Source organism: Gossypium raimondii, chromosome 1, assembly GCF_025698545.1.
Source record: "Gossypium raimondii isolate GPD5lz chromosome 1, ASM2569854v1, whole genome shotgun sequence".
In the NCBI taxonomy this organism is placed as follows: domain Eukaryota; kingdom Viridiplantae; phylum Streptophyta; class Magnoliopsida; order Malvales; family Malvaceae; genus Gossypium; species Gossypium raimondii.
The window spans coordinates 30125289-30138521 of record NC_068565.1 but is presented as its reverse complement, the minus strand read 5'-3'; the positions used below and the strand labels follow the sequence as shown (position 1 = coordinate 30138521).

General features: G+C 35.0%; 1 non-coding gene across 1 annotated transcript; it reads left to right on the top strand.

Moving 5' to 3' along the window:
- Positions 1 to 3436: 3436 nt before the first annotated feature.
- On the top strand, positions 3437 to 3543 carry LOC128032634 (small nucleolar RNA R71). Its single transcript, XR_008188882.1, has one exon. It is a non-coding gene; the product is annotated as a small nucleolar RNA R71 (small nucleolar RNA).
- Positions 3544 to 13233: the final 9690 nt, after the last annotated feature.

The window sequence follows — 13233 nt, the reverse complement described above, 5'->3', positions numbered from 1 at the left end:
ATTGGTATAAGAGGAGAATTCCCTTCTTATGGCTCCAATCTAGACAAGTGATCTACTACTTGATTTTCGACTCCCTTTCGATCTTGAAATTTTAGATCGAACTCTTAAAGTAGAAGTACCCAACAGATTAGCCTCAGCTTAGCGTATTTCTTCGCAAGTAAATACTTAATTGCCGAGTGGTCCATATAGACAGTCACTTTTGTACCTACCAGATAAGATTGAAACTTTTTGACAGTAAACACAATAACAAGTAACTCTTTTTCTATTACCGTATAATTCAGTTGAGCTCCTGTTAGGGTTTGACTTGCGTAGTAGATGGGATGAAAAACTTTGTTCCTTTGCTGGCCCAAGACAGCTCCAATTGTGAAGTCACTTGCGTCACACATCAATTCGAATGGCAAATCCCAGTCTAGTATGATGATTATGGGTGACGTGACTAATCAACTCTTCAAATCGTTGAAGGCTTTTAAGCATTCCACATCAAACCTGAATATAGAGTCATTCTCTAATAATTTGCATAAGGGTTTAGCAACTTTGGATAAGTCCTTGATAAATCTTCGATAAAAATCAACGTGGCCCAAAAAGCTCCTAACACCCTTTACAGATGTTGGAGGTGTGAGTCTCTTAATAACGTCTACCTTTGCTTTGTCAAGCTCGATCCCATGTCTCATTATCCGATGCCCTAGAACAGCTCCTTCTCGTACCATAAAATGGCAGTTTTCCCAGTTGAGTACGGGATTCGTTTCTTTGCATCGCCTTAGTACCTTAGTAAGATTGGCTAAGCAATCATCATAAGTATCTCCGAATTCTGAAAAATCGTCCATAAAAACTTCCAAATATTTCTCAACCATGTTAGTAAAAATAGACATTATACATCTTTAAAATTTAACAGGTGCATTACATAAACCAAATGGCATGCGTCTAAATACAAACGTACCGTACGGGTAGGTGAATATTATTTTGTATTGATCTTCTGGTGCTACTGTAATCTGATTATACCCTGAGTATCCATTGAGAAAATAGTAGTAATCTCATCCTGCGAGTCTATCTAGCATCTGGTCCAAGAACGACAAAGGAAAGTGATCTTTCCTAGTCGCCTTGTTCAGCTTCCGGTAATCGATGCAGATTCTCCATCCTGTAACCGTTCTAGTCGGTATCAACTTGTTCTCATTCTCTATGACCGTGATACCTCCCTTTTTTGGCACACACTGGACCGGGCCTACCCATGAACTGTCTTAGATGGGATAGATGATACCCGCATCTAACCACTTGATGATCTCTTTTTTTACTATGTCCTTCATGATGGGTTCAGTCTCCGTTGTCCATCGATCGTCCCTTTTTTTCCATCTTCTAGGATAATCTTGTGCATGCATAATAATGGACTAATACCGCAAATATCGGCTATGGTCCATTCGATGGCCTTCTTGAGTTGTTTTAGAACTAAGATAAGTTTCTGTTCTTGCTTAGTGGTCAATTCTGCTAAAACAATCATAGGCAGAGTAGAAGCGTTACCTAAATAAACGTATTTTAAATGAATAGGTAATACCTTGAGTTCGAATTTAGGTGGCTCCTCGATCGACGCTTTTGGTTGGGAATAGTCTCTCTTTTCTAAATCTAAAAATTCAAAACGGGATTGCGGATTAAATCCCCTTTGATTAGCTTCTAGCAAAGCTAAGTATTTATCCTCATCTTCATCCTTTGGAGGATCCAATGTCAAAATTCTTTCTAGTGGGTCCTCTACACAGTTGAGTTCCTTCTCCACTATTAAATCCTCTAAATTGGACATTGCTGAGCAATCATCCATTGTGTCAGGAAATCGCATAGACTTAAAGACGTTAAATGTTACATGATCATCCTGAACAGGCATAGTGGGCTCGCCCGTCTACACATCAATAAGGGCCCTTCCAGTTGCTAGGAATGGCTTTCCTAGGATGATTGGTACTTCTTTGTTTGCTTCAAAATCTAGAATTACAAAGTTAGCAGGAAAGATAAACTTATCTACACGTACCAATACGTCCTCGATTTTTCCTTCTGCATGTGCTAAGGATCGATCTGCTAGTTGAAGCGTAACTATAGTTGGTGTAACTTTTCCTATCCCCAACTTCCTAAATATTGACTGCATCTAATTAATACTTGCACCTAAGTCACATAATACCTTACCACAATATGTTGCTCCAATGTTGCATGGTATGGTAAAACATATATGATCCTTCAATTTTGGGGGTAGTTTTCTTGAAGATATGCACTCCATTTCTTCATCAGAGCTACCGTCTCAAATTCTCCAAGTCTTCGTTTCTTAGACAAGATATCTTTCATAAAATTGACGTAGTTCAGCATTTTCTCAAGTGCTTCAACCAACGAGATATTGATGTGAAGTTGCTTGAGTACGTCAAGGAACTTCGTGAATTGAATCTCCTGCTTCTGTTTCTGAAGTCTTTGAGGGTAGGGTGGTGGTGGTTTCATTACTGGGACTGATTCTGGTTGATTCATCTTTGGCGGCAATTCTGCATCTAACGACATTATTAGTTTATCAGAATTAGTTAATCCTGAGGTTACTTTGTCGGGTTTTGCAGATTTTGCGTTTTGGTGAAACTTGAATTTCAACACTTGGTTGAACTTCTTTTAATCTTGAGCGTCAGCTGGCTCTTTTTCAACTTCGATAGTGTTGGGCTCTACTATCTTTCCACTCCTCAATGTCAACGCTTTACAATGTTCCTTCCCCAGATTTCTCAGATTCTCTGTGTCACTAGGTAGAGCACCTTGTGGTTGGTTCCTGAGTTCAGTAGCAAGCTGGCCCACTTGATTCTCCAAATTCCTTAGAGTGGCATCGTTTTTCGCCATGTATGACTTCAATAGATTCTCTAAGCTATTGGATGGTTCCGCTTGGGTTGGTTTCTAAACTTGTTGGGGGAAACTAGGCGACTGAGTTGGTCTAGGTTGGGCGTAAGTGTTACTGGTTCCAGCCTCTTGGTTACTCTAGGAAACATTCGAGTGATTTAGCCACTATGAGTTATAAAAGTTGGATTGTAGTCCTTGACTCCCTCAATTTTGGTTTTGGTTACCCATCTAATATACGGATTCGAGGTTCGATGGACATTCTTCAAACAAATGTCTTTCCCCACAATACACAGAGGCTACATTCCCAAATTGGTTATGTGGTTGGGTTGCAAAACTGTTAAACCCATTAGTGGTAAGATTCTTAAGCATTGAGGATACTGAAGATACCTAAGATGCAAGTGAAGTGAGAGCGTCTGCTTCATGTATTCTAGAGACTCGTCTTCCTAACACTACTCGATTGGTTGGCCATTGATAATTGTTGCTGGCAATTGATTGGTTGGCCTTAGAAAGGAGAGCACCATTAGCAGAGGCATCCACTACCATCCTTGTGTGAGCGTTGAGACCAGTATAGAATGTCTCAAGTGGACTGCAATGTGGGATTCCATGATGAGGGGACTTTTGTAATAACTCTTTGTACCTTTCCCATGCTTCATACAGGGACTCATCATCCATTTTTTGGAAGGTAGTGATCTCATTCCTTAACTTGGTATTCTTGCTCGGCTGGAAATACTTCACGAGGAATCTCTCGGCTAACTCTTGCCATGTAGAAATGGAGTTCGGTGGCAATGAGTTTAACCAAGCACGAGCTCTGTCCCTTAGCGAATATGGGAACAACTTCAGTCATAATGCATCTACGGGTACTCCAACTAACTTGAAAGAATCGCTCACTTCTATGAATAGTCTTAAGTGAAGATGAGGATCTTCAGTAGGCATACCACTGAATTGGCCCACAGTCTGAAGCGTCTAGAACATGACTGGCTTTAGCTCCAAATGTTGTGCCTCGATTTCTGGTCTCCTAATACCCAGATTAAGATCGTAAAAGACTGGCACGGTATACTGTCGTAAAGCTCTATCCCTATCATCAGCAATAAGGATAGGATTCTAAGCAAGGTTTGCTTTGTTTCCTTAATTCATATTCTCAAAGTTTATCTCTTCGGTCCTTCTCTGGTTCGCTTGTCTTCTTCGCTGTCGAAAGGTTCATTCTATTTTAGGGTCCACAGGGAGTAAGTTGGTAATCTGGTCAATACTCATAAACACCTAAAATAATCACAAAAAGATTAAGTAAGTAAAGATTTAAAGAGGAAAATAAATAAACCAAAATGTAAAAACAGATTCACAAATAATGGTTTTTTTTTAAAATAGTCCCCGGCAATGGCGTCACAAAATTGGAACGACAAAAATGTGCAAGTGTACACAATCGCAACAAGTAATAAAGTGACAAGTAAATGTCGATTTATATATTTATGAAATTATTGTTAAAACACTTTGGTGATGGAAAATATTTTGGTTTAAAGATGATTAAAAACTAAGGGTTAAAAACTAAGTAAAAAAATTTAAAATAAAAAGGTTCTAATGCATAATTTCAAATAAGGTTTAATCAAGATGATATAATCGTGTTGGACTAATTACATTCCTTTAACTTAGAATTATTAAACTTATGTTTATATTGCTACGAACAAATTCACAGCAACTCAGTAATTTGCTAACTACTGCTCATACATACTTATTAAATTAATCAATCTCTTGAACATTTTTTAATGTCAATCCAAGCGATTAATCAATCTTCACAAGAATATAAAAGATCCAGTGAGCTAACAGAGTATTTCTTCCTTGAAACAGTTTAATCACAATAATCTTTCAAGCTATGCAAGACATATGTATCGCCAAATACAATGCTAAATTAACTTCAGCTACCTTAGAAGAATAAACATGCACTGATTGAGTATTGTGTCGATTAATTACAATTTCAATATGATTTAATAACTAATTCATTAGTTATCTAACATTTAATATTTCAAGAATAACTTAGGCATGATTTTACTTAATCAGGTATCTTACCGAGGCCTATAACAACACAAACACAATTTCAATAATTGAAGCAGGCAAAATATAATCAACCCAACACAGATTAAATTCAAGCTAGATTGATTAAAATAACCAGTTAAATTGTATAAATAGTCATAAACATGTTTGTCAAAACAGCAACGAAATTTAAAGAGATAGGGAACAAGAAGAAAATTCGGTGTTTCTCCCTGGCTTGACTAATTTCTCTGTTCTTCGTTCTCCGTTGTCCTCGGCTATCAAGGTGGCTTATGAACACTTTAATTGTTTCTAAAAAATGGCTGATAAGGACCTCTTTCCCAAGAGAAAAAATTGGCACTTGAGCAAAAGGGAAAATGGGAAGGAAAAACTGAGAGAAAGTGAGAGAGAAAAAGAGAGAATGAGAGTGTGAGGGATGTGAATGAGGGATGAGTTGAATGATCAGCAAGGGGTGGCTTTTATATCTGATTGTGGCCGCTAAAAACAGAAAATTCCATCAGCCAAAGAGACCCCCCTTGGCTGGCCACACACATGGCAAAGTTGAGAGATTCAACTTTGCTAAAAATAGCCTGGGGCAAATCCATAAAACTACAGTTTTTGGAGGGGTTTTAATGCAAGGTTGAAAGTTCTTCAAGGGCTTCTTTGCAAGCTTATTTAGTAATCTAAAATGCTAATTTGGGTCAGCATATGGAAGGTTCTGGGCAGCCCAATTGGTGGCTGGTTCAGTTCACTAGATTCGGTTCAACCAATGCAGTTGAACTAGACCATTTTTGTCCATAACTAATTAATAATAATCTATTTAGCCCAAATTAAATTTGGAATAAATTAAAATTAATTATATTATGAATTAACACACATTTTTGGACCATCTTAGGTTGGAAATAAATTTTCCTCGATGCTTCAAATTGCTTGATGTTTTAAATTGCTTCTCGGTTTTATTCTTTGAGCATTGTCTGCCGAGTCATTTTTTGCCCTTTGTGCGAATCTATCAAAAATAGTCAAAATTAATCAAAATTAACTATAAAATTAATTAAAATTCATCATGTTCATATGTTGAACATAATTTAATTATTTTATAATATTTAATTATTTTTTGGCAAGAATTTAACCGAAATAGCATGATTTTAAGTTAAAAAAGGAATGTAAAAACACATAAATTTTCGTGTTTCCAGGAACTAGTTCGTAAATTCTATCTGAATTTAACCTCAAGCGAATTGACCGAGTTCCAGTTCCGAAATCAAGGTACCAATAAATTTAAATGCTATTAATGGGTTGTTGGAATTACCTGATTTCGAAAACGATGAATATTCTTCTTTGTTGAGCAATATTAAGCCTGAAAATTTGCAAGAAATTCTCAAGGAACTCATAGTTCCAGGTTCTAAGTGGACTGTGTCAAAACAAGGAATCCACATGTGTCGAAAAGAATATTTGACACCACTTGCGAATGTATGGTTCTATTTCATCTGTTTCAGCCTTATGCCTAGTTCGCATGGGACTACAATCTCATTAGAGCGAATGGTCCTATTATATTCAATTCTAACTGGAAAAACCCTTGATGTGGGAAAATCATGCTAAGAGAAATGCGAAATTGTGCTGTTAGACGTTCTGCCCAACCTATTTCCCCTTTACGATAACAATTCTGTGCTTAAAAGTAAAAATTCTTGTGAACATAAAGAAGACAGGGTATAGTCAGGGCACAATCACTGATTGGGACCTCTATCGATTACGAAAGTGAGGATCCCGAAGAAGCAGAAGATGACCCACAGAGATCTCGCCAGAGCAATCAATTGAAGTCCCTAATGAGGCAAAACTAATGGAACTAGAAGTCGAACCTGATATCGAAACCTCAATGTTTGGAGCTCCATTGCCTAGCCCAGATCTTCGTGATGAACTGTCAAAGCTGATGGACTTAATGCAACACATGCAATGGCAGCAACAAGCCTACTGAAGATACTCAAAAATAAGGGATGACTCGATGAGGAGTGCCCTTAGGAAAATTTATAATGACCCATTTATTTTTGTGCCTGAGTTTCCAGATTTCATATTTGAACCATGGAGTTCATTGTCGAAGAGGGAGCAAAGCAATTCATGCAAAGGCAATAATGATGAAGCAAAAGATGAGTTGAATTCGGAAGGATCAGCAAACAAATAAAAAATGGAGGACCTCAACTTTATTTTATTTTTATTCTTAAGTTATTTTAGGATTAGGTTAATTAGGAATTTTTATTTTTGCACAATAAAACAAAAATAGGAATCATGAAGGAAATCTGAACAAGTCACAAAGGCTACAGTGTGGCAATAGGTATATACATGTCTAGGATTGGATTTCGAGAGAGCTTGGTACTTAAGCAGTCAATTTGACTCACCTCCTCTTTTTTAAAATCCTACCTGGTGTATAATATCTATTCACTTTAAACAATTAGGACATTGTTCATTTTAAGTTGGGGGGACGAAAAATTTGAATTAATTCCACTCAGAATAAAATTTTCTTTTAATTATGATTAGGATATATTTTGTTCAATAATTTGAAATTTTGTTAAGTATGCTAAAATTCAGTATGAATAAAGTTCTATTATTTCAATAAGTTATTATGTTAGCTTAATAATGATATGAATGTATTTTTAATAAAGCATGCAAATTCGTACCATAGAATTTTTTTTGTAGTTCCCTACGAAAAAATTAGGCATGCATGAAAGTTTAAGTCTTTAGAATTGACATAGTAATTTCTTAAGGCGAAATCCTAGGAAGCATGGAATATTGAAAATGACTTAGGCAATTATTGTTTGAACCGTTTGAGCCTCTCAAGCCGACCATGATAAAATTTTCCTTTGAAACCCAACTTTGAGACTATATGGCCTAGTTTTATTTGGAACCTTGCAATATTTAGCCATCACTTTTCTCTTCATTATCTTTAAAATTGTTCCAAATACTAGATTCAGTACTATTCAAAATATCATTTGAAAATAAGTTTGAGGCAATTGAAAAGAAGTATCAATTGCCCGAAAATTGTAGTACATGAAGCAAGTACTCGAATTTGAATTTAAAAAAAATATACTCGACAGAAAATAGATGTAGAAAAGAGCATGTGAAAGTAAAATAAGATGGTGTATCGAAGGAAAAATTTTGAAGGTTCGATTTTACGCTGAGTCTAGGGTTTTTAAGCCAAAATTTATCTATCTTTTACCTACCCATAGCCTAGCCACATTACAACCTTAATAAAGACCTATTGATTCAAGTTTCTATGCTACCTACATTAGTGGAGAGAAATTGCTAAGATCAACATATGAAGACATAAGTTAAACTTAATGATTGCAGCTTAGTCTTGAATAAGGGAATAAAAAAATCAAATTGGTAAGGGTTAACATGTCTTTGTCAAAGAGGCATCTAGTCTAATTTTGCTATTATAATAGTTGTTGGGTGTAATTTGAACGATATGCATACTTAAGTAGCATAATTATCAAATTTCTTATTTTTGAGCCTAAGTATATTAAATTCATAACTTTGAGAAGAAAGTTGTTCTGAAGGAATTCTTCAAAAGTGTTTCTGAGAAATTCTTTCTGGAATTTGTACATTACTCGGGACGAGCAATGATTTAAGTTTGGGGGTGTGGAAACACCTAATTTTACTTAAAATCATGCATTTTCGATAGAATTTTTGTCATAAAATAAATAATTTTTATAAAATAATTAAATTATTTTAAAAATTTTAATTTTTATAAAATAATTAAATTATATTAAAATTTTGAACATGTTAATTTTTAGTCAATTTTACAATTATTTTTAGTGAATTTTTATTATTTTTGACAGATTCATACAAAGGGCGAAAATTGACCCGGTAGACACCATTAGTAGAACAAAATAGAGAAACAATTCGAAGTAACAAAGAAAAATAATTTCCTGCCTAAGACGGTCCAAATATGTGTCTCAATTCATAATATAATTAATTTTAATTTATTCCCAATTTAATTTGGGCTAAATAAATTAATTTTAATTAATTATGGAAAAATAGCCTAGTTGAACCGCACCAGTTGAACCAAATTGAGCGAACCGAACCAACCACCAATTGGGCAGCCTAGAACCATTCAAATGCTGACCCAAATCAGCATTTTTATCTGATTAAATGAGTTGCAAAAAGGCCCTTGGAAGACTTCTAAATTGCATTCAAACCTCACCATAATTAAGGCTTTACGGATTTGCCCCAGGCTAATTTTAGCAAAGTTGAAAGTCTCAACTTTGCCATGTAGGATGGCCAGCCATGAGGGGGCTCTTTGGCAGCTGAAATTTTCTATTTTTAGCAGCCATCCTCATCTATATAAACCCCCTTTGCTGCCCATTCAAATCATCCCTCATTCACATCTCTTCTCTCACAACTATTCTCTCCTCTCTCACTTTTTTCTCTCATTTTCCCATTCAAAGTTCCTTGCTCTTGTGCCGATTTCTCCTCTTGGGAAAGGGTTCTTCTTCAGCCATTTTGGAGCAGAAATTGAGTGTTCATAGCAGCCTTGAATGACAAGGACAACAAAGAAGGAAGAATGGAGCAACCTAGTCAAGCCACGGAAAACCACCATATTTGATTCTTGTTCCTTATCTCTTTAATTTTTATTGTTTTTATGATGAACATATCTATGAATATTTATGCTATTGAAATGGTTAATTTAATCAGCTTAGCTTGAATTTAATTCGTGTTGGGTTGATTGCATTCCGTCCTCTTAATTTGTTAAATTTATGTTTATGCTGTTATAGGCCTCGGTAAAATGTTTGATTAAGTAAAACCATGATTAAGTTATTCTTGCATTACAATTGTAAGATAACTAAAGAATTAATTATTTAAACGCAAAGAAATTGTAATTAATGGACACAGTACTTAATGAGTGCATGTTTAATTCTTCTAATGTAGATGAAGATTAGATTAGCATTGTATTTGGTGATACATATGCCTTGCATAACTTGCAAGATTAATATGATTAAACTGTTTCAAGGTAAGGATAATTTGTTACCTCACATAGTCTTTTATATGCTTATTAGGTTGAATTAATTGTTTGAATCGAAATAGGAATATGCGAGAGATTGTTTAATCTAATAAGTATGTATGTGCAATAACATGTTTATCTTTATAAATCTGTTTTATCTGTCAATTGACATAGGAATATGTACAAGAGATGAATGGATTTTGATTTGTAAATATGCTCATAAGTTAGAAAATTACCGAGTTATCGTGATTTATTAGTAATAATTATAAGCTTAAGTTTAATGATTCTAAGGTAAAGAATTGTAATTAATCTAACACAACTAGATCATCTTGATTAAAATCAGCTTTTGAAATCGTGCATTAGAACTTTATTTTATTTTACTTTGTGTTCTAGTTTTTAATCATTTCCCAAATCCAAATATTTTTCTTTCACCAAAGTGTTTAAACTTACTTTCATAAATAATTCTTTTACAGTCCCTGTGGGTACGATAACTCGACATTTACTTGTCACTTTATTACTTGTTGCGATTCTGTACACTTGCACATTTTCACCGTTCCAATCTCCAACACACCATAGAGACTCGTAGAGTCGAACATGTCCCATAAGTGATGGATATAGCTAACACTCTCCAACACACAAAAGACACATATCCCGGTGAATGGAGCTTATCTCACATTCCTTTATATCTCCAAAAACTACCCTTAGGCCTCAACGCCCCAAAAACCACATCACAAAGGTGAGTACTCACAATCACATGGCATGCCAACTATATCCAACGGTCTCATAAGATAACAAGGCCAAAATATCCTCATTATTATCACATATTTACTTATAAATTTTTGGCACATATTCACTTCATATTCACATCATTAGCACATGTTATCATAAGCTTATAACACATGTTATAACATCTTATATATATGTTCAGAATATCTCAATTTTACCATTGATGCGAGGAGACTTACACTCAAAATTTTGTTTAGGGGTTTGGGCTACCTCTAAATTCCCAATTACACAATGAATAATCTATGAGCAGTAGTTCCAAAACACTCACCAAAATATGCTTTCGCCAAAAAGTCGAAAGCTCATACAAGCTTTTCTTTGCCTTTATGTCTACTCGTTGAACATTCTATTGACTCTGACACTTCAACAAGATAAACCACACAAACATAAAATCAACAAACAGTCATTAACTCACCTTAAATAGTAAAAAAATAGCCTAAGCTACCTTTTCTTTTAACCGAAACCTTCGGCATAGAAAACTTAAACTTCGAATATCCCAACCTATACTTAATCTTTTCACACGAAATGAATTTCATTCATGAGCTTTGACGGGAGAAAAATGAGCTTTGACGCAATTTGAGAAAAACCCACACGTGATTAAGATAGTGAAAGTAATGAGATTTTTGGGTGTTTTTCTTGATTTCAATGGATATTTATGGTTCAAAGAATGTTGGAAATAAAGAGGGATTAGGATTTGGAAGTAAAAATCGATTGGGAGAGTACGGTGAATGGAATGGACGACAAGAACAACTATGGGGAGTAAACTATCATGAAATCAATTTGGAGAATGGTGGTTTTAGGTTGAATTTAAAATTTGGGTAATTTTCTTTGTAAAAACTCTCAGTTTTGACTCTTTTACAAATAAATCCTATTTTCAAAATTAAAGGTATTTAAAATTCATTTTCAGAAATTGACTTAATTTCATAATCTCCATTGTCGAGAACATTATTAATTACCAACCTTATGAAATTTAGAGCATATATAAGCTAAAATTCGTAAAATACCTTCGAAACTTCTAGACCCAATTTTATGGTGTTACAAGGAGAACAACCAAAGACGAATAGCATCATCAGTAACCCCATTATTCTTAAAAGTATCACAGAGTTGAAGAAATTGTTTTAAATGTTGTATAGGGTCCATTGTCATAGTGCCCCTAAACTGCAGATTATTCTGGATCATTTGAATCATAGTCGACTTTTTCTCAAAATTATTTGTTGTAATTGTTGGCCTTGCTATGCTTTCTTGAACGATATCGATGCTTGGTAAGGCATAATCCCTTAGGGTTCTCTCGTTTCGAGCCATATATATGTTTGCAGGCAACTGTTGTGCTAGTAGATTTACTAGGGTGTTATGTCAGCATCGTCAAACAGTACATTTTCATGTGGTACATTACCTGCAACATATGGTGTATTCTGCATTTGCTACTCCTGTTGTTGACGACATTTTCTTAGGATTATTCTAACAAGATTGGCTGCTGTTACAATAGGTGTGCCCTTACTACGAGTCATACACTAAATCAAAAAGAAGAGACTAGTAACAATAAATAAAATTGAATCTATAACATAATATTTTCTTAATTATTCTAACTAAGTGCGAAAACTAAAATAAACCTAGTGACTTTGCCACCCCGATAATGGCGCCAACAACTTGACTGCCTCCGGACATACTAACATCCACAGTGTGAATACTGTGTTAAAATATAAAATTATGAGGCGGTATCCACAAGTATACAGGTCTAGTTGTAATATAGTTTTACAACGGAATGGGTGAGTACTCCGAGGATCGTACCCAAAGGAAGTAGAGGCTAGATCATTTTTAACCTACACACTAAAAGATATAATTAATACTTCAATCAAGTTATAGTACGAAAATGTAAATAGGACGTTTTTGGGATTTTTATAATACCTATCAAATCTAATGATAGGTGATTAGCTTGATTTGGAAATCCCAATCAACTATCGTTTTAGGTTCCTCATCAACCAATTAGTTGCTACCCTAGTAGGATCTTTTGATCTTCCACTAATATAATGAGTTAGCAAGGACTATTTATCTTCTAACCTCACAATCTAGACTGGCTTGGACAGAAGGTGTTAATGGAAGGCCAATACCAATTTTAGGTTAATTCCCATCTTTTTAATTTTTTTCTATATTTGGGTCAACTATCAGTTGAACTACTAGCTCTAATTTAGGTTCATCATCAGCTTTTAAAGGTTCTTTCTAAAGATCATCAATATTCTCTTTATGCATCTCTTGAGTTAGGTTGTTTGGGCTACTCAGTACCTTACTAGATCAGAGTGTTATTTCTTTCGCATGCTTCTTTTGATACATAGACGGTAATGATTGAAGTGCATTCGATTTCATTAAGTAGACCAAACTCCAAGCTGCCCGTTTCAAGATAGAATTCAATTGAAATTCCCATCGGGTCTAGAATGCGTGCTAGATCCAAGAAGCTTAAAGAGGCAATGATTCGCCTGATTCAGCAACTGTGGACTGAACATAAGATGCCCAATCCATATTGGAGCCAAAATAATGTCCCAAGTCCATACAATGTTTTGCTATGTGGCTATTTGTTTAGTTTAATTAATTTTATAGCTTTTAATTAT